Consider the following 23141-nt stretch of genomic DNA (forward strand, 5'->3'; position numbering starts at 1 on the left):
CCCTCCAGTATTATTTTTGTAAAATTAACTCTGGCTAAAAGTATCATACATTATCCAAATTAATTGGTTTAAATTTCTGGACAAACCCACTGAACACTCAGAGATAAATTACTAACTTCTAAATTACCCCTTTGTTCCCAGATTAGCATTTGTAACACTGTCACACGTCCCCATAGCCCACAATTTATACAAAGTGAAACCAACTTTTACCCCCTGCTTCCATTTCAAAATTGAAGGGAAGTAACAAAGCTGTGGCAGACAGACATGTTGCTGCAGTACCACACTGTACCTCTTTATGAGCCTTGCTACATTTCATGCAGAGATTCAACAGACTATTTAAAAGTTAAGCCACCTACACAGCTGATTTCTAGTGTGTTGATGTAAGTGGGAAGAAACACCCCCCCACCTGCTGTTATTTTTGGGCTGCAACAAGTTTGCTTAGTATCTGACCTATTAAAAAACAAAATCCATCAACCTAAAGGGAACTTGAGAATTATACAAGATACAGTACACACAGTCTTAAAACTCAGATGTAAACAAATCCCACTTAAGTCTTGGAATGTCCACTCACTGTTTGAGGCACATGGTTACAAATTAGACATAGTAAAAGGAATTTGGATTTTGTGTATTAGATGTTTTAACTTCAGTCTAAATTTAGACAAATGCTTTTTGAAAAGTTACTTTTTAAAAGATTTAGCCTTTACCTGAATGAAGTCAGAGTAACTTCAAACAGTCAAGATTTATTCAAACTGAGTCAACAGGACTGTTCAATTTAAGGCTTACAGAAGTAGGGCTGAGACTCTTAAGAAAAACAAAAACAGACAATGGATGTGCCTATGATATTGATTAGACAATACTAAAGAAACTTAAGAAAAATATTGAGTCCAATTACTAGAAAAAAAGCAAAAAAAATCTGTTCAGAGTGTTTTTAGAAAAGTCACTAGTTTACTTGGGATATACATTTAACCTATTTTTTATTATAAATTTTTAAATTAAAGGGGCTTTTTTTTAAATAGAGCAAAATGTGGAATTTCACAGAACACAATTGCATAAGCACACTTCAGTGGCTAGCATTAAAAATATTTTATGGAAGTGATAGTAAATGTTTGATATATCTGGAGAATTTCCATTCAGTTTTTAGCCTAATGAGGCTTTAACTGTTCAAAATAAATAAATAAATAAAAAATCCAAGACCCAAATGCTACGCTACATATTACTTTAAACAAATTTCAACAAATTTTAAAGTGCTCAGGAACTTCTACTGTAGGACAATTTTTGTTCAGGTGAGTAAATTTCACTTCAGCATGATATAGAGGTACGTTCTCTGGGTTTATGCTTCTGCATCTGTCACTGTGAATTACTGTGAACAGCATTAAAAATAAAAAATCCAGATTTGGTAAGTCTTGCACTAGATTTTAGCACCAGGACAAACGAAAATTGCAGGATGGATCTTTTCAGTCAGGCCAACTGAGCCAGCTTCTTCAGTTTCCCACATGTAGATTCCAAGTTGAGCTTTGGCTGGAATATTGTTTGCAAAGGCTGGTATGCTAGAATACGTCTGATCCTCTTCTAGTACCAAAGTATGAAGCCTTGAAAGGTTTAAACACCAAGCTCTGCTTCCTGGAATTGTGCTGTTGGCAAATGAAATTACTTTTCTGCTTGATGTAGTCATGCAACTCTAAACACAACTTACCAGGGGTTGGGGTTTTTTCTTTTTTCTTTGGTGGAAACACTTCATGGCTAAATTCAATATAAAGTGGCAAACTTTAAGTACTGTCACGCACAACGTTGAGCTTTCACCTGCTCTGCTTTATTCATGGAGCATTTGCATTATTGCAGGTGTATGCCAGGCTACCTCTTTAATATCACATGGGCAAAAACTACAATATGCAAAAATCAATAATCAAAGAGATATAGCCCTTCATGTGTGGCATGTGGAGGAAGACAATAAGAAACCAAGCCTTCCACCTGGAGCAGGAACCAATGCTGAGGATTTACCTGGAGACTGGAAGGACTGTTAATTACATCAGCCTTTACTTACAGAAGGAAATGGGAATGCTACAAGGTCATCTTAATCTAAAAATGGCCCAACAATTTCAGAAGTGCTGTGTAAGTTATGTGCACTCAACTCTGTGTTAAGAGATTGGTGCCTTATCCAGGCCAGGCAGAAGATACACAGGTTACCATTAAATGGTGCACACGTCAGGCTTTTTGGGAAGAAGTATGCACACATGCTGTTCCTGAAAATGCACTGCAATGCTAGGTCACTTCATTTGCGGGGGGAAACGGGGGGGGGGGGGAGGGGGAGGGGAGGAAAGGAAAGGAAAGGAAATAGAATAAGCTCCTACTCCATGTCCCAGTTTCAAAATTCTACTTAATTTAGGCTCTCTACCCAGGAAACATTTCAGATGTTGAAGAAGAACAGATACTACATTTATCTTAAATCACTTCTCAAACTTTTGGCTATTTCAGGTTCTCTGTATTCATACGCAGCACTATTGCAAATCCAAAGCAAAACACTGTCTTAAGTATCACTACTTTCCCCCCAGTGGAGATTGACTATCTGCTGGGAGGAAGGAGGGCAGGGAATCACATTTTGAGTGAAATCTATGAAAATAGTACCAGCCTTAGTGAGCATGCTTCTACCTGTGTATTTCTGGTCTCACTTGGTTTCATGAGAAGTTTAGCAAACAGCAAGAATTACTCACCTGCTATTCTTGGCATCACTAATAGCAAGTGAGTGCTCCCTTTACATTTCCAGAAAGGCAGGTAGAAACAGCCCTTAACTTACTATTACAGACTGGAAAAGAAGTTTCATTTGAACATGTTTTTATGGACAAGTTATTTTAAAACTTCCCTACAGTTAACTGCTGTAATGCTACAGCCCAAAATCTTTATACCACATTTTGGCTGGTGTGCAATAGGATCAAGAGGAACTGTGTGAGCAGACAGTAGAAGATCACTACACAAAGCACATAGCCAGCCTTAAATGCAGCTCTAGAAAACACTGCAAAACTCCATGCACACAAGCCTGTGAAGAAGAAAGGGGCAAGGGGAGCTTAACCTAGAAGCCAAGCAGCCTACCTCATCTCCCAAGATGGGGACATTAAGTAAACAGGTAAGCACAACTGCTTTGACATGCAGTTATACAATGTGCAGAAACACTTCCCTTTCTTCATATGCAGCTGTCCTCTTGCACCATTTTGGGGTAGCCAGAATTGGGCCTTGCAAGAGTCTCTGTTCAGTGTTGCATCTTAGTTTGCATATTAAGATTCTGTGGCTCATGGTCACAGCTGTTTGTTGGGGAAAATTTCTTTGGAATATTTGTGTATTTTTGCTGAGCATTACAAAATACTTAAGTGTCTCTGCTCAAAAATTAAAAATGTAAGGTAAGAGGAAGCGGCTTTGATCCTCTGAGGTCTCTCTGATCTCCTGAGACAGGCTGAGGTCTCTTCCAACCCTAATATTCTATGATTCTAGGCTTCTCTCGCCCATACCTCACCCTCTTTGCAAATAGGCGATGCTAGCTTTGTAAAAGCCAGTCCCATAATTTGCACCTAATGTAGTTATCTGTGGATGAAACAAGTACTAGAATTCCAAACCAAATAGAGGTTGGGACACATTGAGAGAGTAATCTAAAATAGTTTTGTAAAGATCTGCACATATCTATTTACCCATTAAAACATCTCTATTTAAAGCAATGCTACTTTAAGTTATTCTTTACTACACTTTTTATCATTAAGAATTTGTTAATGGGAAATGATTGAGTCTATACATGACTAACTGATTTCAGTTTGGAAAAAATTGACTCTGACATCATATTTAAATCTAGCTGAAGTTTTTTTTTAAAAACAATTTAAAAAAACATACTTTCCTAAAAAAAAAAGGGGGGGGGGGAGAACTGCCACTCTTACAAATCAGTATTTGGTTAAGGGAAATATAGTTAAATTAGAAACTTACCACACTAGTACAAATGACTAGTTCACGTTCATTGTCTGAATAAGTGAAATTCAGAGTAACAGCATATACAAACGTAAAACAAACTTTTTACATTTGCAGACATGTGTGTCTACCTCACTATATCTATGGTGCTCATAATGTTTATGTACAATGGATTTCTTTTTGAAAAGGTTTTAAAATTTAGCCCCTTTAATATTAGCCATTAGAAACATCATATTGTTAAAGAACCAATGGGAGCCAAGAAAAAACATGAGCTTTTATTTGTCTCTTTCCATTAATATTTCCGAGTTAGCAAACCTAACTGTATATTTTTATTTTTGGTAAGGGGACATGGACTAAGATTTTATGAAAAAAAAAATACAAAATAGCATATGTTGTAATGATACTTCGCTTAGTTTCATTCTAGTATATACAAGCCACGTTAACTGTAGTAGGCAATTTTGAACTCTCCTCCCCATTCTAAAATGAGTATCACAGATATTACTAGATGTTACTAGATACTGGAGCTATTGGGTGGGTTTTTTTTTTTAAGTTATATAAAAGGAAGATCAGATCCAAGCTATTGTTTAAGTGATACTAAAAACATCCCAAACTTCACTGTAATTCAGTTGATTTTTAAATTGGCTTTCATTCTTTAATGTTTTAAACATTTTAAAAAGAGTACCAGTCACTATCAGCAATGTTAAGGGTGGAAAAATCCTTTCCCTATCAATCAGCATGTACTCTCAATGGGCCACAAGCTACACTGGTTGAAGAGAAAAGTGTGAATGCAAGATTAAGTTCATTAATGAACTGCATTAGGTGAATAGCCACCCCAGTGCATTTCGGATAAATGCATCTAGGATGTACAGCATATGTGTAGGGATCACTGAAAAATGCACAGATTAATCTAGAATACCTCACAATCCGAATTACTAGTTGATTGCTTGTTTATATGCTTGAAATCATAGTGTTCTTAATTATCTCAGCTCTGCAGTAAACATCACTGAAAAGCTTTAAAGTGTGCACAATAATGGCCACATAATTGTGTTGCACATTTTCCATGTTTTAATTGACACAAAAGTGAGTCCATTGTACTTGACACTACACTGATTTCATTCTATTGCATGTCCTGCTCCAATTACATTTCTTAGAATACAGTATAGAGTAAAAGTTTTGTAGCTTTAAAATTAACAAGTGTGTGAAATCTGTAAGTAAAATAAGCAGCAGCAATATTTTTTGGGATTTTATCAAGAGTAGCTAGTTTTAAGTAATAAATACATTCCAAGTTGTGGTATTCACTATTCTCCTAGTTCACTGCTTTACTTTTCAATTCCCTTGTTTTCGGTTAGATATCCTTAAGACTTTCCTGTCAGCCTCGCACCAGAAGAGTCTCCTAACTCCAGTCCAGGTGCCCGTCACCCTTCACAGATAAGCAGTGCAATCTGACAAGGAAACTCATCCTGCTGTCATCTGCATGGCAACCTCAAGATTCTCCTGGGGAGCATGTCAGGATGTTTACAGACTTCATGAAACTCTAGGAGAACAGCTGTGTTCTTATCTTCTGTTACCTTGAAGAAAGTGAAAGAGGGAGAAAGGTTATTGTAAGTGGCACAGAACTGACCAATATTAGCGGTGAGAGGCTCACTTTCCTTTACTTCATCTAAATATAACCTGCAACTCTTGTGGTGTAAATTTGCATGGCAAACTGAAGACATAATAGCTACAGTTTAATAATAGCCTCATTGAATTAACAGATCTAAATAAAAGTTGGAAGTAAGCAATAATACCACTGAAATATTTTTTGAAGAATGCAGTTGTCATTTTAATGATGAAGAACAGAATGTGATAGCTGGCTAGCTTAGTATTTAAATCTTAAACAATTCACTTTTTGGTGTAGGGATATAATAAGTTTTCCTATACTGGACTCTGGTTAAAACCTATCAGAAATTTTTAAGATTCTTATAGTCCATTTTTTCCCTTGTGACCTGTACTTCTCAAAAAAATTTATAAAATAGGAAAAAAGGTTCTTCATGGAATCCAACCCCTTTAACTCTTAATTTAAGCTTGCGTAAGGAATTGCAGCTGTTTAAATTAGCTGATGCATGTTTAACATCTGAATTTTCAGGTAGAAATGTACATTTCTGATAAGAAAAAGAAAGAAAAAAAAAAAAGCAAGAGATGTTTCCTTCCAGCCAATACACGTTGCTCAGAATGGAAATGAAAAAAAATCAGAAATGAGTACATTTCATTTCAACTTAACGGTTAAAACAAGGAGATACCTGAGATGATTGAGAGATACTGCTGTCAAACCAGATTGGCACAGAGTATTCCTCCCACACCATTCTTGCAGGATACCAATGAGAGTCATCAATGCTCCCGATAGTCCAATCCACACTTCTAAGCAGAGGAAGTTATTCATATCCCACTATAGCAATCTCTAATAGTTGTGATATGTACCTATTTTATTGGCCTTTTAAAGTTAGACTAAGAGCCCCAGCAGCTCTTATTACCTGGTTACCTCAAAGACTATACTGGAACACTTGATTTGCATTTAAAGAGAAGCTGTCAATATTATAAGATTCCAGGACTGTTTCTGTGTTTTGCTCTGAAGCCTAGAACGTCTGTGGAATCAGTGTGAAGTGATGAAACAGCTACGAACATGGCTGAGAGGTTTTTTTGTTCAGAATATCACCAAGTTCAATCATCACTGGGATTCATAGTCTATTACCAACCAATTTTTAAATTCTTAGCCATTTTGACTTTACAAATTACACACGACAGCAAGGCATGTATTTATGTCATGCCAAGAATCCTAGATCATCGTCACATTAGAGGTAACAACCAATCACTACCCTTACTCAACAGATAATTTGCATGCAGCAGTTTGATTGGTTGTATGAGGAAGACTGAATAGATGGATTATTTGGCCCAAGCATCATACTTATGCAACAGCATGGGCTTTCCGCTACTAATATGTAATGAAGTCACAACATTCAAAATGCTGCATTCCTCCCACTCTGACATGAACAGCATGTGCTAAGACTATTAGGCAGAAAGTAGGATTGTGGACACTGTCATCTGGCCTGCAGTAGTCTTGGGCAGAAGGCCATATCAGTGGGAGGGTTTGTTTGTTTAAAGAAAGAGGCAACATTTCACAAGGCTAAGATTTTACCTAGAAGTCCATGCAACTTATGCCTGCCATTCTGTTAATTAACTCTGCTGTGCAAAATGTACTGAAATTGTGCTACAGTACCTTGGCGTGATCAGTGGCCTTAAACATTTGCATATCTATTTAACACACACCCTTCTGTTTATCTTGAAGACTGACTGGAGTAAAACTGATTAAGAATAGTGACTGAGCAGTGCAAGTCAGGAGAACTTGTTGACAGAAGAGTGGCTGAAAACATTGAGGTCATCCATAAGTTTTTAATATTTTCCTCCAGAGAAAACAGGTCACCACAAATGGACTTCAGAAGCAATTCAATCAGGGCCTAGCACTAAAATCCATGATCAGTCCTAACTCAGAAACTAATACTGTCAGGATTTTAGGACCTCACATTTACCTTTCTGATGAATAACAGAATGAGATGTAATACTATGGTTAAGGGTCAAAGTCCTTTTTTATAGAACCCTCAGAGTTTAAGTCTAAAAGTTGAATTATGAGAAGAAAAATCCAATATATAATGATTTAAATAAGTTAATTACATTATCACATTTCTCTGCACTGCTAAAAATGCACCACAACCTCCTGTTAGCATGAGAAACTAAAAGTGAAACTGACCTGCCTGTCCTTGTCCAAGGTGACTGAAAAACACAAAAGAACCCATAGCCCTTAAACATGATAAGCTAGAAATTCAGTATTTTAATAATTTACAGTCTTGTTAGTGACAGAAAGTTTGTTTTTAAGTCACTTCCTTTGACATTCCTATGAAACTCCTATCCTAAAGCACCTTTATAGTTCAGCAAAGTCTGTATTCAGAAATTTCGTGTACACTTTCAAAACTCAGCTACTTCAAAGAAGAGCCGCAAAAAAACCCAAACACAAACTGATCGAAAACAATCAATTTATCAAGCACACTGGGGCCTGAAAGTTATCTGCAATGTGTGATTTGCACCTTTGAACCATAAAACACTACAGGTGGAATTTTGAAAAATACCTACATCACTTCAGCATTTACTGTTTGCCTTAAAGAAATAATTCTGCAAACTTGGTCAGATTGTACATTCCCAAACTAAGCTCATAAAGAAACTTAGTTATTTTGTGGTATGGGAAGAAATATTAAGCACATAGCAACTGACAATTTCTGGTTTGAATTTTTGAAGCATTACTAACAAAACTCACAAAAACCTAGGTAGTTTTGTTAGAGGATTTAATCTTATGACAACAACCATTCCCCCCACCCCACCTTTTCTTTTTACTGAATGGGTACATAACTCAGCCTGCCCTGTGTGTTCTTTAATGCAATTGCTTCAAGACCAAGATCAGAGACTATCTTCTCACAACAGAAATTTGATAGGACTGGCACAACTGCAAGTTGGCTTTTACAACAGCTTTGATAAACACTGGTTTCAGAGTAGCAGCCGTGTTAGTCTGTATCCGCAAAAAGAAAAGGAGTACTTGTGGCACCTTAGAGACTAACAAATTTATTTGTTTGTCCCTAAAGGTGAATGCTTATAACTTCTCTTCACATTAACCTACAGTTCTGGTGCCACTATAAACCAGCAGTTAATAACCTTGAATATAGGAGCTCATGGCTCAAATAGGAAGATGAAGCTTCTTAAAAGTAAGAGAGCACAAATGGCTATTTTAAATATATTATACCAGATAGATTCAGCAGTTTTCAAGTGCAGTTCATTTGACTAGTGAAGGAATATTTATCAGATGACTGAAGAGAGACTTACCTAGTTACTCTGAAGCTTCAGATGGCTAGTACCGTACAACACCTCAAAATAAAACTGCAATTTAAAGAGAAGTTTGAGATTCTGGAAACTTCTAAGTCCCCGATGATTTACATATTATGGATTTACTGATTTAGGTCAACAGCATGAGAGGCAGCATGGTCCAGTGACTAGAGCTACAGCTAGAGATGTTTGGAACAATCCAGGTGGCAGAGGAAGAGGAGGGTAAAAAATAGCCCCACTTACAGGGGTGCTGGAACAATTTGTATAGCGGGGGTGCTGAGCCATTGAATCAAACTGTAAACCCTGTATACGATGGAAACCACTTCAAGCCAGGAAGTGTTGTAGCACCCCTGGTTCCAGCCCCTATGCCCAACTTAATGCAGCTGGTGAATCCTGTTGCAGGCTTGTTGTATATGACTAGCCATTTTGTATCTGCTGCAACTATATAAGTCCCCTTGATGAAAGTTAAACACACACCCAAGATTTAAATGTGCCACTTCTGTGTTCTGCTTAGTCTAGTCCTGCCTCGCGTCTGCGTGGTGGATGTTATACAACTGTGCTATTAAACCTGCTTAAGACATTTCTCCCCAGGGAAAAAGTCAAATACAGAGTTGGGTCAGCATTATGTTCTCAGAAGTCATTTGGCATTTTAATATACTATATACTTTGCTCCCGTAAGAAAAGACACCATTCCCCACACTAATTCTATTTTACAAAGAAATATCAGATACCACATAGCTGGATGGAATCTAAAAGTTAAAACTAGCACTACTATTTAAAGGTCAAGATTTTATTATTTTATTTTTTTGAAGCAACAAGTTGGGCACTCAAAATCACTAAAGACAATTTAAGATGATCTGAGGAGGGCAGATTTTTCAGAAAGTGACAAACTATCAGGCCCCTTTGATAGAACGGGGAAACATTAAAAAAAAAAAAATCACTAGCATGGGTCAAAAATACTAGCCAAAAGGTTGTGGGTCACTCTTTTCCTCTTTTTATTTATCAGGTGTGCATTGGAAAATCTCAATAGTTTATAAAGCAGGATAATGAAATGAACCAAGTAAAAGAGGAAAAGTTTTTCAGACTTCAACCAAACACAAAGTAGCAATAAATTTACGTTTCACGCCAATTTAGACATCGTGGGTCATTATCTGAGAAAAGTTCAGCGCTGCCAACCTCAAGCACTGAAAACTCATTCTTCAATCCTCAAAATAAAATTAGATTTGCTTAAAAATAGTGATTTAAAAAACTCATTGGATTCTTTATGTTCACTGGGTTTTTAGCCTTTAAGGTACACACTGTTCACATTTTCAAGATTTTCTCCACAATCACAGGGACTAGATTTTTTTAAATAAACTGAAGCAGAGATCCTCCCCTAGTCACTTGATTTTAGGAGCTAGGGCTTTGAGACGGAAAACAAATATCACGAGAGTTGGAAACATTGAGTTACACTTTATGTAAAGGCTGTTCAATTTACACCTAAAATTTTTACTCCTCACAAGTCAATCCCTGCAGGGACAAACTTCAATCTGATAATCAGACCTGCATGGGCATGTCTCTGTAGGCATGAGCAGAGGGGCTGCTTGCATGGATCCAATCACAGGATCTGATCCCAAGATAAAAAGAGGTCCATGTGACTGTTCTTGAGGCACCCAGGACTGGAAATCACTGTGTTAGCCCCCTGCCTCTCATGACAGGTAGTCTTGCTTATGATGACTGGGTGTAAACTCCCTAATGCCACCAGCCTGTTACCTCAAGCACTCTCCTCTGGGCTTTGCCAGCTTTGTCTTTGTCTTACAGGTTAACAATAGGTCCCTGAGCCCCTTTGTATCATTCCCCTGTGATATCCAGGCTGTCAGTGGTTACTCTGTCTAATCCCAGCTCCTCTGTCCTTAAAAATAAAAAAGCTATGTTCCCCAGTTTACTAATGTTATCTTAAATCACTGCTCCAGTAAAATCACAGCACTCATGAGCATGTCTAATTTTTTTTTTAAAGTGGGTTTATGTAAGAAACAATAGAGAATTAACTAGAAACAAAATAGCGGAAACAAATGGTTACAATGCAAAAATAAAATCACACACAAACCTGGGTCTACATTTAATAGTTACCTCTATCTAATAAAGTATGTGCCCTCCCCCCCACACCCCCAAGCTCAGTCTGTTGCAGAGCAAGCCGGCTTCACAGGAACAATGATCCAATTTTTCATAAATCCCCACTCCCCAAGATGTCTCCTCAGTGAAAGGATACAGAGGATCTTTCTTCCCCCCTCTCATATACTGAACTAGACTTTTGTCTTTATTCACAGGCAGGGCAAACATATGTTATAATGTTCCTTTATTTTTTTTTTAAACCTCCAAGTAGTTTCCACTGTTGCAGTTATCTCTGATGATTTTCAATTGGTAGTCTTGGAGCAAGGCTAGACGTGGTCCTTGCAGAGGACAACTCCCTCTGCCTGAATGGGCCACCACCAGGACATGTTACAGTAGAGTTACAAACACCTCAAGAATGGAGGTTGTTCGTAATTCTGAACAATGACTTAATACACCTTTGAAACTTTATTATGCAGAAGGAAAATGCGGCTTTCCCTTCTTTTTTTAGTAGTTTACATTTAACACAGTAATGTACTGTATTTGCTTTTTTGGGGGGGGCAGGAGGGGTGTCTCTGCTGCAGTCTGATTTGTACTTCCAGTTCCAAATGAGGTGTGTGGTTAACTGGTCAAGTTTGTAACTGTATCTAGTGGTGACTAACTTTTACTCCAAGTCCATCAACCGTATTTTCAATACAAATACAGTAGAACCTCAGAGTTAGGGACACCTTGGGAATGGAGGTTATTCGTAACTCTGAAGAAGAAATTACAGACTTCAGGCACATGGGGAAGAGAGGGCCACCAGGTGTGTGGGGGCTCTGTGGCTTCTAACCATCAGGCAGCCAGGCAGGGGGCTCAGGACTTCAGCCCCATGGGACCACCAGGACTCAGTGCTTTAGACCTGGGGGAGCAGTGGGGCTCAGGGCTCCCCACAGCTCTGCTCCTGGCTTCAGCATGGAGGGCGGGCATGCCAAGGCTTGGAGCTTAGCTACGGGGGAAGCTCTGAGGCTGAAACTGGTGCTTCCCTCATAGCTAAAGCCCCCACCTCACCCGACCCCACCCCACCCTACAGGGCTAAAGCTGGGAGCAAAGCCATGGGACTGAAGCCCTGAGCCCCAGCACCCCTTGCAAGACTGAAACGGAGAGCAGAGCCGCAGGGCTGAAGCCCCAGGTCTAAAGCCCTGAGCCCCCCACTATCCTGCAGCTGCAACCCCAACCCCCCAGGGCTGAAGCCCTGAGCCTCGAGGCAGTACTATATTTACCTATTGGTCTGTGCTGCTGCCTGATTGATGACTTCCGGTTCCATGGGGTGTCCGCAGCTCTCGTGTTCCTATCTTTGAGGTCCTAGTGTACATTATTTCTTACATATTACCCATATGTGCATCTCACATTGATTATGAATCTTGACAAGTTGTGAGCTTTCTGTAGCTACCTTACATGTTATCCTTTATGGATAAATATCGTGTAAGATACGTATTTAGTGTAGTGAGTTTGTCAGGTCTGAAGTGAGAGCTGTTTACAAAGAACAGGGGATGCTTTGCCAAGGAACCTCTGTATCAAAATACAATTCACTCGGGGGTTTATCTGGGAAATCATCCCCTTAGAGATCTGACAAAGAGTAAGTAATCTGTAAACATTGCCTGTGAGCTAGGAATATACATTCTACATGGGTAAGTCAGCTTTCTCTTATTTTTTTGCAGGGGAAGGCCGAGAGAGAGGAGGTGGATGGGTGGAGTATGGTTTTAAGGTGAGATTACATACGTAAATACCTGGTGAGGTACAGTAATTGAATCTTAGTGCCTTATTACTAGCCCTGATGGTTTGCCAGGTATCAGAACCCTAACCCACTATTGAGAGCAGTGGCAGAAGTATTGCTATCTGAGATATAGAATCATAGAATATCAGGGTTGGAAGGGACCTCAGGAGGTCATTTAGTCCAACCCCCTGCTCAAAGCAGGACCAATCCCCAATTTTTGCCCCAGATCCCTAAATGGCCCCCTCAAGGATTGAACTCACAATCCTGGGTTTAGCAGTCCCATGCTCAAACCACTGAGCTATTCCCCCCCTCCAATTAATTAATGAACAGACTGTGGGTAAGGCAGACAAATAGGAGCCCCAAGAGGTAGATTCTTCATTCAGGCAGGTTGGCATGAGGGAGAGAAACCACCACTGGTCTTGACCACACTGATATATGGAAGCCTCTGAAACACAGGGCCCCAGAGGGGTAATGATCAGGTCCCGTGGAGAAAGTAGAGGAAGCAGTTAGGAGTAGCTGAGGTGAGCACAAGACCAGTGGCACAAATGTGATGGGAAGAAAGAAGAGTGTCCTGGGAACAAGGCATTTTCATCGGCTTCCTTGATTTATTCTCCCTCTGACCCTCTATTTAAGTGGCTTTTCTCTTCACGCTGAGCCACCATGGGGCAACATCACTTTGTCTACACTAAGGAAATTTTACACAAAGTTTCCTACTTTTGCCAACACCGGTTCAACTCCAATGGCTTTAGCAACACTGGAAGCCCCAATATAGGCAGCCTGGTGCCAACATATCAAATGCCAGTAAAGCCCATTTCCAGCAGGATTGGAAGACATGGTGCTTGGGGAAGAGTGACAGCACCCAGATCAGTCTACACTAGAGCTTCCACTATGGCCAATAATGCAGGAGTGTTAATTTTCACTCATGTCGACAGGACTTGTGCCTGTGGAGGCCCAGACTCAACATTTCTCCTGGGAAAAAAAAAGTTCTCTCTGCCCATAACGGAGTAATTATGTGGCTAGAAGTCAGGGAGTAGTCCTTTTAGAGGGACTTACTGAGGTCTATAGTTAGCACAGTTACTGCTGAATCTGGTTTTAGTCTTTTATCTAGATCAGGGAGTATTTCCCCTCCTGCTGAAACTTACAGAATTTCATATACCAGCTATTTAGCCTCCACTTTGTTGTTAGGGAAGGCAATTGTTATAGTACATCATTTAGAGCACACATCAAAAGGATTCATATCTCTGAGCCCTGAAGGAAGATATTTCCTAAAAATATTCTTGATTTATTCGTAGTCTGGCTGGAGCCTGGGAGGCTTAATTGTTTTAAAATCAGTGCAAAATGGTCAGCTGAGAATACTGTATCCCTTAGGGTATGTCTACACTACAAAATTAGGTCAATTTTATACAGTCGATTGCGTATGTCCCCACTAAGCGTATTAAGTCGGCGGACTGCATCCTCACTACCATGGCTAGCATCGTCTTTCAGAGCAGTGCACTGTGGGTAGCTATCCCACAGTCTCCACCGCCCACTGGAATACTGGGCTAAGCTCCCAATGCCGGATAGGGCAAAAACATGGTCATGGGTGGTTTTGGGTACGTCATCAGTTGCCCCTCCCTCCGTGAAAGCAATGGCAACCATTTCGCACCTTTTCTCCTGGGTTACCTGTGCAGACACCATATCACAGCAAGCATGGAGCCCACTCAGCTCACTGTGACTGCTGCTGTTGTGGGCAAGTCTACTGTGGGGGCTGCTATGATCCAAGTAGCCAATGCAATCACTGATGTTCTGCTATCAAGGGTAGTGACTCTGGGAAATGTGCGGGCCTCTTTAGATTTTAGGTGCCTCATATTCCTGTCCTTTGTCGCTGGTGAAGAAGTCTTGCAGCCGTACATTACAGTCCGGTAGGTGCGGTAACACCCCATAGCACTTCTGTGGTTGCCACATGTAACAGCTCCAGGGCTCTTACTCTTTTGCCTTGGCCGAGGTACCTTGCCCTACCAGGACCTCAAAGTATTCAACACGGAAGCACCTGCAGCAGCTGGCACGGCTACACAGCAGCAGCTCCTGGGTGCCTTCGCAGCAGACAGTGCAGTAGGACTGCTAGCCGTCCTTGTCCATGATGTACGGCTCCACCGCTTCTGCTGTAACTCTGCTCTCCTGTGAGCTGGAGGCTTCTGCCTCAGGCTGCTCTCCCAACCAGCAGCACCATGCGGTCGCACCTACCTCAGCCTACCCCTTGCTCCTGTGGCTCATGAAGCCTTGACAGTAGTAAGGAGCAGTTCAACTATAGGCTGAGCAAATGCAGAATGGTGGTAGAATGGGTCTTTGGACATTTAAAAGCTCGCTGGCGCTGTTGGTCAGACCTCAGCGCAACTAACACTCCCATTGTTATTGCTGCTTGCTCCATAATATCTGTGAGAGTAAGGGGGAGACGTTTATGGCAGGGTGGGAGGTTAAGGCAAATTGCCTGGCATCCAATTTTGAGCAGCCAGACACTAGGGAGATTAGAAGAGCGCAGCAAGGCGTGCTGTACATCAGAGAGGCTTTGAAAACCAGTTTCATAACTGGCCACGCTTTGGTGTGACACTTGTGTGTGTTTCTCCTTGATGCAAACCCACCCCCTTTGTTGATTTTAATTCCCTGTAAGCCAACCACCCTGCCCCCTTTGAAATAAAGTAACTATTGTTTTGAAACCATGCATTCTGTTTATTAAATTTTAAAAAATGCAATAACGGACAGGGTAGCCTGGGTGGGGTGGGGGAGAGGGGAAGGACAAGGCCACATAGCTGTCATTCAAACAGTTTGATTTTTAGTGTGGCTACAATAAGCATTCTGTTGCTTGGGCCATCCTCTGGAGTGGAGTGGCTCGGTGCCCGGATCCTTCCCATTCTTGGGCGTCTGGGTGAGGAGGCTATGGAACATGGGGAGGAGAGTAGGCAGTTATACAGTGGATGCAGTGGGGGTCTGTGCTCTTGTTGGTTTTCCTATAGCTCCAAGAGATGCTTCATCATGTCCGTTTGCTCCCCCATTAGCCTCAGCATCGCATCCTGCCTCCGCTTTTCGCGCTCAATTAATTCTTTCCTGGCCTCTGCCACTGAATGCCTCCATGCATTAAGCTGTGCCCTATCAGCGCGGGAGGACTACATGAGCTCGGAAAACATGTCATCGTGAGTGCGTTTTTTTCGCCTTCTAATCTGCGATAACCTCAGGGACGGAGATAATAAGGGGAGCGTAGAAACCATCTACGCTCTGATTCTGGGGGGACTGCATGGTCACCTGTGCTGCTGACCAATCAACCTAATGCGGCTAAATTCAACCTAACCCCATAGTGTAGACCATGCCTAAGATTCATCCTGAAACCTCAGAACTGAAATTTTAGGATTCCGCCTTTCCTGGAGAAGAGCAGGCTGAAGATGCTTCCTGGATTATTAGTGTTAAAGGGGTGCTGAAGTGCATACCTATCACTGGGACCAGTCAGAAAAGTTACTGAGTGGTTTCTTCTCTCTGTTGCGCTTGTTCCCAATATCTTCCTCATTCAAAACAGCATACCAAAAGGGATCACCTGTTCTGTTGGAAGTTAATGGAAGTTTTAAAAATTGAAGGCAATGTTAAACCTTCTCCTTTCCCCCAGTAGTTTACTTCAGAGGGATATTTTCCATCCATCATCCAGCTGATGAACAGCTACTGGGTAAACTCTCACTTAGCTTTGCCAAATCCATTTACTACAGATCTCCATCCTCCTTGCTTGCTTCTTCCTACAACTCTGACTGGGGTGAAGTAAAAACCACCCAACCACTTCCTGCAAGTCCCAGCTGCAATCAAAAAAGAATATCCTGCTCACATAGACACCAGAAGAGAGTAGAAGTTTTCCCTCAAGGCAGAGCTCAGATGTAGAGTCCCTCTCTCTCCTCCTCCCCAGCAACAAGATTCCCTAGACTCAGCTTCTCAAACAGAAATAAAATGGGGTGTGGGAGGGAAAAGTCTTTCGGGGGGGGGGGGGAGAGAAAAGAGAAGGCAGGCACGCAGTAAGAGCAAATAATTCAAGAGCCATTGTTAGAAGTAGCCAGAGGAAGATCTAAACAGAGGATGGAAGCATCATAAATTTATTGCATTGCCCCAGCAGCCTTACTAGCCACGAACAACAGGTTTTTGGAATAGTTTCCAAATCCCAGAGCAGCAATATGCAGCCTACTTAGACGGGTTAGTAGACATGCCTTCATAAGTATTAACTGTCATCATCCCGAATAGCTATTTATGAAATAAAATAGTTTCACAGGTTTTTTATTCTTTGAAAAAGGTTCACTTTACAATTACAAAAAACAAAGCAAAACAGGAATTGAGCTTCTCAGACTCCCATGCTCCAGCATACGCTAGCACATCATGTGGTTTGGGGCCTAGATGAAGGCACACTTCCCAGGTATGTAGATGTAACAGGTTATCTTACTCACGAGTCAAATAACCTCACTACACTTCATTGCCCTCAACTCCGTAGTTTACATAGGGAAGAGACTCTTCGTATTTAACACAATCCAACATGCACTAAGGGAACTGTTAAACCACTTGGAAGTGTCTATTCCTTCAGGATATTAATGAACATCTTGAAAAGTTCAGTAAAAAGACACCGGTCCCCCATTCTGGAAAAATACATGAGTGACTAGCGACCAGACAATTACTAGACTAATTCAGGGCAGCTGACAGCATCTGTGCTGGAAAGGCTCAGGACTAAGCTGCCAGAGAGAATTTATTACCCTTTTGCCCTAGTGATGATGACCCATTATGTTCACTTACACAGGCCACACATCATACCCGACAAAGAAAGTGCATAGGGGACTTCAGTATCTTCCCATGTTTGTCATCTAATTCAGAACTTGAAGAGTTTTCCCTTACCGCAAGCCTACTTGTCACAGGGTAGCACTGGCCCTTTAAACAGGGAAGAGGCCAGTGCACCTGTGACTGCCAGCTGAGCTCCAGCTGGGGTATAAAGCAGCACCTGGGCCCTGTGGGCAGAGGCTGGGTAAGTTAGACCTGAGAATCAGGGAAGAGAGAGGGAGGGAGCACAGACAGGAGGCTCTCACTGCCTGTTCCCCGGGAACACTGAGACCAGCCAGAAGTCAGGAGGCCTAGGTAGGGGAGAAAGACTCTGGAGCAAGGGGAAGGCCCAGGGGAGGACCCCTATGGCCCACACAAAGGGCAGGGTGCCAGAAGGGATGCAAAATCTTTATAAAGCCCTGGGCAAGTGGATTTTGTTTATGTTCTTGCTTCGTCTGAGCTTCTGAACTCTAATAGGAGACTCCCAGGAGAAGCTGGAGAGCCCCCAAGCCTGAAGGAAACAACTGAGGGTGATGATCAGCCTAGAGTCATAGAAGATGGCAGAGCCGGAACCTTTAGCATTATTGTATTGAACTTTATTTTGTTATTTAACAATTTTTTGGGGGCAAAAATTGGGGATTGGTCCTGCTTTGAGCAGGGGGTTGGACTAGATGACCTCCTGAGGTCCCTTCCAACCCTGAGATTCTATGATTTGAGGGGACCACCCTAATAACTTAATCCACTGCATAACCCACTCTGTGTTGGGGAAGCATTCTTGAAAAATCTTGAAGGGTGGGGTGCCTGCAGGATCCAGGATGGGGCACGCTAAGATGCCAACCTACGACACTACTATTCAGAACTACAGTCTAACGGCCTGACAAGCTACACCCCTCATCACAGAAGAGTCCAGCAGCAGCATGAGTGGGATAGGATTCTTTGACATTTCACTGCTGTCACAGCAGAATTCCATACTGCTGCTGCTAGCTAAGCCCTCTGCAGATGTGGAAAGGCAAATTTCCATTGGTTAAAGGGCTAGTTATTTTTGTTTTATTTTGTGAAAGCATAAATTCGCCAAAAATTGATAGCTGAAGCTCCACTCTGACTCACTCGGGAAAGTCTTACAACCTGTTTGTGGGAATGATTTTTCAAGCACTAAGAATGAGAATACACAATAGAGATCCACGTAACAAGTTAATGCAACAATAGATCCGAAGTATGTTTTCCTAGGAAAAGCTCACACACACACACACACACACACACACACTTAAAACTGAAAGGTGCAAAATGAAGGCACACGTTGAAGGTTGAACTATAAATGGCACATTCTAATCTACTTTCTATTGCTGGCTTTGTTTATTTATTTATTTTTACACAAACAAAAATAGATCAAGTCGCTCTGGTTTTAGAGATTGATGCAGGCAGGCATTGTCCTTCAGCAATATTAGTAATCCTGTCACAATGTCAGTTATAGGCACTTGTGTGGAAAAGACAAAGAAGGGGATTAGGAGACTTGCAAACAGCCATTGCCTAATGAAACAAAAATCTTTAAATCATTCTGTTCCAATTCATGCCAAATTAAAAACTGACAATTAAAGAAATCTTGCATTGATGTTAAAAACAGACTACTATCAATGTGCCACTCAAGTAAAAGTGTGGAAATTATGCATTTCTATACTAAACTCCATCCCTTCACAATCAAGTCCCATGTGACAGCACCTGGAGTAGCCTTAACATTTCTATTTTTACTACCACATATCCAAATCTCTTCTCTCCTTCCCCAACAGGTAGCAAGGAAAGTATGCACACAGAATTGGTTCTAGAGTTTAAAAAAAAATCAAAAGTTATTTATATTGCTCACTTGTACAGCATTCACTTTGTGGCGTGACTTGACAAGTGTTTTTAGTGCAGTATTTAAGCAGACACCTGGAAAGTAAGAGGTTTAAAAAAATGAGGCTTTGACCCTTACTGGAGGGCATCCACAGAAAACAGGACTCCTTTTGGAATGGCCTTATCTCCCTTATTTTTCAACACAAGTCCCATCTCAAAACATAGTTCTGCAGCAATTCCTGTACCTGAGATCCTATAAACCAGCTCACTTCACTCGCTGCAACATTACACAAGTGAAAACAGAAACCCAATTAAATGAGATTTTTCTCTCCATCTTGCATATCTGGTGTCTGCACTTGGATTTCAGTGTAAATGTCTAAAGGAAAGTCTTCAGAAATTTGACTTATGCAGTTAACAACTGTCTTAAACTTTGCCAACTGAGTTTATAAATTCCTTGAACTGCAGTCACAAACTGATCACAAGAATCCTCATAAAACAAAACTCGTGGTCATCTGGAGAATAGATACATTTGCCTTCACTACCTGCTGCAACGTTTGACTGTCACTCAGATCCTGCACAGTATCACAGCTCAACAGAAGAGCTGTAAAGCACTTTGGTCTTGCACAATTGATCACATTCTTAAGCATCGAGCTAGTCTGCTGGCTCCCTTTACAAACTGCACTGGCCAACAATACAGTTAATTCCTATTCCGCACTCAATGGCTTGCTCAGCAAGCCATTGTCTCTGACAGCTTCTCCAGCAGACCTTGTCAGCACTCTTATCCAGACCAAACTGGCTGAAGCTCCCAAGGTACAGGAGTCCTTGCACAGCTAGCTGGCCTCTAGTTGACAAACTTTGCTGGCAGGGCTTTGCCAGTTCTTTTCTCTGTAGCTTTGCAAGTCCACCAGCTCCAAATGGTGCCATAATCTGCTTAGTCTGGAGTTAAAACAGCTTGCTGCATGTCCTAGGAGCATCATTAAGCCTTTCAATTTTATAATCTCCTTCAGCAGCTGAACTTGTAAATTCTTGTAAGTAGATAGCTCATTCGTTAACAGTGCCCCCCTGAGCACTTGGAGCATGCAGTCCACTTGACTATTCTCCAGCAGGGGCTCAAAACTTTTCCACAGCATGAGCCACAATTTAGGAGGGCAGGTGGCCCATAGACAGGACCATCTGCAATCACAGAGCCAATGTCCTGTCCATCTGCACACTCTCAGCTGGAAACACGAGAGCCAACAAGCACTCTGCAACTAGCCAGCTCAGCAGACCACAGTCTGGAAACCCACAGCACATGGGCAGCCCTGCAATCTCAGACATTTGTAATGTATTTTGAGGCTCTCCCCTGCCTCAAATGTAGCTACATACATATGCTGACTAAACTGTTCACATATGAAGTTTGATGTTTCAGATCAGCTGTCTGAGTTGGTGAGAGGAAGCATGGCAAGTTTCAGCCCAGAAAAGATAAATGTTTCAGAAAGTCATTTCACATAAAAACAGCAAGAGTTTTTACAACCTTAACTACATAGTTATCCTCACCACCACCATAATGTCTAGTCACACAGCAGGGCTGTGTATGTCCCGGTCACAGGATGGCTAGCCCCAGTAAATGAAGTAGATCCAGGTCCCTTGTCCCAGAACAGGTGCTACCAATTAAGAGGGTGGGGCAGCACCTGGAGGCTTTACAAGGCCAGGGAGAATCTGAAGGAGGAACTGACGAGGAAACTATGTTTGGGAGCAGGGAGAAAGCAGGAGAGCAGCAAGAGTGATTTGCTGGCTGCACCCCCAAGCCAAAGAGCCTGAACTGAAGTTAGGATCAGCAGCAGAGGGAATTGCCCGCTAGCTGTAAGCGAGAGAGCCGGAGCCAAGGGCCAGAGAAGGCCAAAGGCAGGATAGCTGCTGAGGAGCTTACCCGCTGACATCTCCAGGGCTGGAGAGCTGGATCCTGAGGAACTGTGTGAGGCCCAGGGAGAGAGTGAGGGATGCTCCCGTGCAAGGATGCTCCCAGCAGAGGTGCTGCAGGGGTTCCCCTGGGGAAGACTGGGCTTGCACTCAAGTAGGAAGGGCTGGGGTGGCTGCCTTGGTACAAGGAAAAAAGAGAGGAGTGCACTGGAGAGCCAGGGCGTGATGAAGGACTCTGGAGCTGTATGTTGCATGTGCTGCGTGCACTATGCTAAAGGAATTCTGGACTATGGTATTGGGACTTGTTTTGTTATGATGTATGTGCACAAGACTTTGGCCATAAATTAACTACACAAGGGCTATATTTATCTTGGGAAGAGGCTTTGCACTATTTCTGGGGAATCTAAAGGAGGGAAACTAAGACAGGTGTACAACAGAAGGGAGCTTCAGTCAAGGTGGCCCTAGGACTGTCCCTCTGCCAGCCCTTTTTCTTATTCTGCCAGGAATGCAGAGAATATGCACACAATGCCAGGAAACCTCTTTTGAAAATGAAATTGTAACTCAGTTTTACATTATTAGAACTTAGTACATGGAGTCTATGTACTGTGGTTCATTTTTGCTATACACAGATCCAGTCATCACAAAAAAGGTTATATTAAGCAAATAACAATAGCGTTAACTTACAAAATGCCACAGTAGGTTTTAAAGTTTAGTAGCATCACAGCCATACAAAATATTACCAGTAGAAAGAGATATAGGCGAGAATAAGGTCAAGTTAAGAGAGCTGTATTTCTTGGCGTGAAATGCCAAAGGAATCTCAGTACTATAAAGCCATTTAATGCAGATATTTAGAGGTACTGTATGTGAAGGTATCTTTCTTGTCCCACAAAAAACTCTAGGATACAAGCAAAAAAAAAAAGTGGTAAGATAAAGCTCATGAGACCCACTAAAGTGAGTTGTTTAAGAGAAGCATCTGATAAATTTGGAGCAGGATTTTCCTAAATGTGTTCACAGTCACAGTGAGCAAGACTCTCACTGCTGACCTCTTTTGCTGCGTACGAGGCCAGAGTTTAGGAGGGGCTCTAAAATCCCCTTCTATAGCTGGGGGAGGTTGCTGTGGCACAGACACTGAGTAAGAGCCATCATGCTGCCTCCTGAGGATCCCCTTACACACCCTGGCACAGGTGAGGCAACAGCATATAGTGCTGCCGAGTTTCTGTGCATCACTGCAGGAGATGCAGCAGACTTCTGGGGTTGCTCTAACTTAGCCAGGCCCCTGGGGTTGTCTACAGGTACACCAAGGACCTTTCCAGACCCCAGGACCACACAGGTGCCACGGTACCTTAGGTGCTCTTCCCCCTGAGTTCTGATTTCCATATTGAGGTTCTTTGTGCTTCTTACAGGTGCATACAATGCTTTTGGGCAGCCTGTTACCATAGAAGTTTGCCTAATATGGGCTATATCATGCATAGGTTTGGCAGTTAACATTTAAAAACAGACCTGGATATGCTAACAAACCCATTTATGGTATGAAAGCTGTAGAAAGCTCTTGGGGTACTTGGCATTAGGGAGAAGTATAGAAGAGAAGCCATTCAGCTCAGGGAGTTTCAGGTTTATGAAACTTCCAGCCTAAATTCTCTATCATAAAAGACAAGCAGAGACCAAAGAGTGCAAGAAGGATATTTTCTTATGTTTAAGGAACAGTTCACAGCTATAGACCAGAGCTCAAACACACACTGCCTCAGTCACTGCAACTAGAACACCCATCTATATTTGCCTCTATATCAATCCCAATTCTAGCTTACACTACTAAAGCTTGCAACATAGGATAACTCCCCTCCATATATATTAGTAAATGTTTCTCATGAACGTGTGGTCAGCGTGTCAGAACTGCTCAAACAGCATACATTTTTCACAA

The 23141-nt window shown here is 41.7% G+C and overlaps 1 protein-coding gene across 4 annotated transcripts in view; it reads right to left on the bottom strand.

Annotated features, from left to right (window-relative positions):
- Positions 1–4995: 4995 nt before the first annotated feature.
- Positions 4996–23141, bottom strand: part of PWWP2B (PWWP domain containing 2B) — a 45338-nt gene continuing 27192 nt past the window's right edge. For 3 of the 4 annotated variants that reach the window (XM_073353969.1, XM_073353967.1, XM_073353968.1), the window contains exon 4: positions 4996–5510. The gene's annotated coding sequence lies outside the window, so the exon portion shown is untranslated. Of the gene's footprint in view, positions 5511–12158; positions 15600–23141 lie in introns of those variants that run through there. The other variant, XM_073353972.1, reaches the window with a different exon arrangement.

Source organism: Lepidochelys kempii, chromosome 7 (assembly GCF_965140265.1).
Source record: "Lepidochelys kempii isolate rLepKem1 chromosome 7, rLepKem1.hap2, whole genome shotgun sequence".
NCBI classification, from domain to species: domain Eukaryota; kingdom Metazoa; phylum Chordata; order Testudines; family Cheloniidae; genus Lepidochelys; species Lepidochelys kempii.